This window comes from Apodemus sylvaticus, chromosome 6 (genome assembly GCF_947179515.1).
Source record: "Apodemus sylvaticus chromosome 6, mApoSyl1.1, whole genome shotgun sequence".
NCBI classification, from domain to species: domain Eukaryota; kingdom Metazoa; phylum Chordata; class Mammalia; order Rodentia; family Muridae; genus Apodemus; species Apodemus sylvaticus.
Window position 1 is genome coordinate 107,430,185 of NC_067477.1, and position 3,986 is coordinate 107,434,170.

The 3,986-nt window shown below is 41.4% G+C and overlaps 1 pseudogene; it reads right to left on the reverse strand.

Annotated features, from left to right (window-relative positions):
• Positions 1–256: 256 nt before the first annotated feature.
• Positions 257–3,745, reverse strand: LOC127687971 (protein tyrosine phosphatase type IVA 2-like; annotated as a pseudogene).
• Positions 3,746–3,986: the final 241 nt, after the last annotated feature.

The following is a 3,986-nucleotide window of genomic DNA, read 5'->3' on the forward strand; positions in this document are numbered from 1 at the left end:
GCCCTGGTTGAGTGCATAGGCCACCATTTTCCTTCACTGTGGTATGTGATTTTCTTTTCTGCTTTTTTTCTTTTCTTAAACATTTTATTTGTGTTATAGATAGATTTCTTTATCAGTTGCCTTCTTCTCAACCATTAGGAGTTGAGGAGTACTGAATCCATCACTACTTTGATGACGCAGGTAAGAATCCAGATTCACATTTCCAGATACCAAGAGTTCTCTCTAATATTATGATCCAGCCGGCCTTCCTCTACTTCTACTGAGCAGAGCAGTGCCCGTTGGTATCTCTGAAGCCTAATTGCATCTTAGGTCAGTATTTCTCCAAGTAAAGCAGCTGTATGGAATTGAATGCTCCTCTTCTTTTCGTCTTATGAATTGAACAGCATATTTATCCTTTATTCTGCATTTAATCAATGCAAGTCTGACTAGCAGAGGAGCCAGCCCTTCTCAATCCTGAAACACAATAAACTGCAACAGAGCAGCCTGGTTCTTCACGAAATTTGTTAAAAAATTTTGTTTAACAGGTTTAGCCACTCATCTATTATCTGATTAGGGGGTGGAGCTCCATCATCCAATGGCCAATCTAGAAAGTAGACTCATTCTTTTACAACTTGAGCTTTATCATATGAATCATCGCAAACTCGAACCAAGGTTGTCACTTTGTACTTCTTAAGTTCCTCTGTGAACTTCTTGAGAGTCACATTGGTGGGGTTGTGATTTATCAGAAAATGCATGTTCTCATAAGAGATCTCCCCAGGGGCTGGATGGTTTATTATGGCAAAGAAAAAGTGTAAGCGTGCGTGTGTGAAAGTGGTGGGGAAAATAGGGGCAGGAGGAAATCAATAAAACTTGAAATGTTTCACAGAAAAAAACATTAAAAAGACCACTAAAAGTACCTAAATATAGTTTAAACACTGCTTAAATTTTGTACGTAGTTGGATTTTCTGGGAAGCTGAAGGTATCCATCTATAGACATTGAGGCCCAAATTGAATTTGGATTCAAACGGATTCTTAATACTTCTGCTTGTGTTGAAGAGAGAAGGTTCATAAGGAATAAGCAAGTTGTGTAGAGAAAATAGTGATCCATAATAGGCATTTCAGTGGTCTTTTAAATGGTGTGTGATTTTCTTACCGACTGGGCTGGATTCTTTAAATCATAAGGTTAAGCTGTGAAGTCAGGAGGCATGCCTACCACCCAGCACCCCTGAAATGTTCAATAAGCAAATGACAGTTGAAGAAAGCAAAGCTCTCATGAAAGCACTGAAGTGGAAGTCAGTTTAAGATGACATTTCCTCCCTGTTTCCCAAAGCTTGAATTCTTAAGGTTTTATATTACCAAGATCACCAGATTTCCTTACAGGGTGAACTGACCAAGCCTCTCACATATCATCTAGTTTTCAATTACTCCTACATGCCTTTTCAGACATTTCAGATTGGCTTCCAGCTCACGAATTTTATTTTGGGTTTAAATAGTCCTATTAAACTTAGAGCTTGCCAAGTATTTGTTATATACCTACACCTGGTATATGAGCCTACTAATTAGTTTCATCTGTGCAATACTTCCCTATAGTTTCTCTAGATGTCCTCTCCACCATTATCAGATATAAAAGAAATGGATTTTTTATACATTTATAAACTCGAGTATAAATAATTTGGTTGTAAAGATGCTTGCTTACTTGTTAAATAGATACATCTCCATAAACTAACTGGGTAGACACATTTTCAGTCATTTAAATTCATACAACAAGCTGCCTTGGCTCCCAAATTGACTAGAATTTTATTGGCAACAAAATTCTGTCATGGGGGCTCTGTCTGTGGCATACCTGCCATCAAGGGCACTATGCGTATAATCCTTGTCATTTAGGATAAGCCCTGTTCAAGTTAACTCTGGACACTTAAGCAAAACCTTTATCCCTGTTAGGTTGAGACTACACAACAACAACAACAACAACAATAATAATGAGTAATAGTAGTAGTAGTAGTAGTAATGATGATGATAATAATAACCAAGACATTTAAATATCTTTCTTTGACATTTAAATAATTTATAGTCAAATGCAAAAGCAATTACAGGGTCTGGAGCAGTGGTTAAAAGCACACACAGCTTTTGCAGAAGAGCCTGGTTCTGTATTTAGCACCGACATTGGTTAGTTCAGATCTGCCTATAATTCTAGTTCCAGAGGATCCAATGCCCTCTCTTGATCTCTGAAGGCAACTTCATGCCAGTGACGAACATAAACTCACACAGGCATATACAGGAATGCCACAGTGGCCTAGTGATATCTGTAAAACAAAATTTTACAGACAGAGCCGAGAAATGTCTCCTGGGAATTCTGTGGAACACCCTGTACAGTAGCAGACAATCTCACTTGGCAATTTACTGTACTTCTGAAACTCTCCTTCCTAGTGGCAGGGACTAAGAATACCGAGCATATTAAGATGTAAAAGAATCCATCTTGTAGCCAAAAAATTCTGCAACGCTTTGCTCCAATTGTTTATGTAATTACTTTTACCTCCCAACCGGATATATAGTAGTATGACTCCAAATATGGGAGAAAAAGCATTTTTAGAAGGCAGTAAAATTTTCAGGAACTCTAAGTCACAGGTTCCTTCTTGTTTTTTAGACGTTCCTAGCAAGGCAGGTGGATTCAAAACAATAGGCCCAGACTAAGGATATTTACATCTGAAGAACCTTATACAAAGTCCTTGTCAAACAAGTGGGTGTTGGGCAAGGTAGTAAGAATTTACATTTGAGTTGGTGCATAGCTCGAAGCTAGCTCCCCCACCCCAGAGGCCAGGCTTTCTGTTTTGAAACTAAATTGGATATCTCAGGGACTTCCACAGCAGACAAGTTAATTCTGTTCCACCTTTAACTCTTGACCTTGCTTGTTATGCAGACAGGCTATCTCTACACCGGCCCACCTGGATAGCCGTGGAAGGTTGTGAGGAACTACTTTTTGTTTTGCAGACCCCACCTAGGGAGTCTTTTGGGCAAAACAACATTTTTAGCTTACCTGGGTGTGATTCTGGAGACACTAGATACTTTTACTCAGAGAGACACTCTGGGAAGTTAGTTAGTTCACTGAGCTGGACCTAAGGGCTGCAGCTGGTTAGCTCACCAGAGTGGGGCTAGAGGCTGCTAATGTAAGACCCCCCCAAAACCAAGGGTGCCCCAGCACTCCACACCTCGGAAGGCGACACCCAAATCACTTGCGAGAAACAGTATCGGTGCAATAGCATGAGGATTTATTCCAGAATTCTGGGTTCCACAGCCATACACCACACAGGGGTAGAGGACTGGGGACCCAGTGCAACTGAAGCCAAGGGTATTTAAAGGGGAAAAAAAATCACAAGACAAGGGTTGGAGGACACAATTCACAAGGCAAGGGGTGGAGGACAAAACATGCACAGAATGGGGAAGTACAGAATGAGGAAGTAAGGAAGGTTAGAGATTATCTGGAGCAAATGCCCTTGGGGCTTTGTATAGTTAAACATTGGAACTAGAACAGGGTGGGCTACCTTTCTCAAGCTGAAAGCAGAAAAACAAGTTACTCTGTGATGGGCTAGTTGCTTAGAGGTCTAAAAACATTGAGTTGGGGGGGTCTCTCACTACCGGAGTTGATCTCCAGGGGCCTACAGTGGCCCCGGGCATGGCACAGAGAAGAATGCAATGGGCAGACCAGGCAGAAGTGCTCTAGGAGGACAGCACAGGTCAGGCGGCTCTTCGAGCTCTGCAATGCTGCCATCTTTGCCCTGAACAGCAGGCACAGAACTGTCCCTCCTCAGCTCCGGGCTAGCGCGACAGCCAGGGCCATGATGAAAAAGCAGTTTAAATGCATGCGCCAATTGGCCAACTGGACTATGGGTAAACACCCTGTACTGCCCGAGAAAACTGAAGCTTTAACAGATGAATGTGATGCTTAATTTTGAGATGTTAACTTGACTGGACTAGGAGATACCCAGAAAAATACATTCAGATTCAAACTG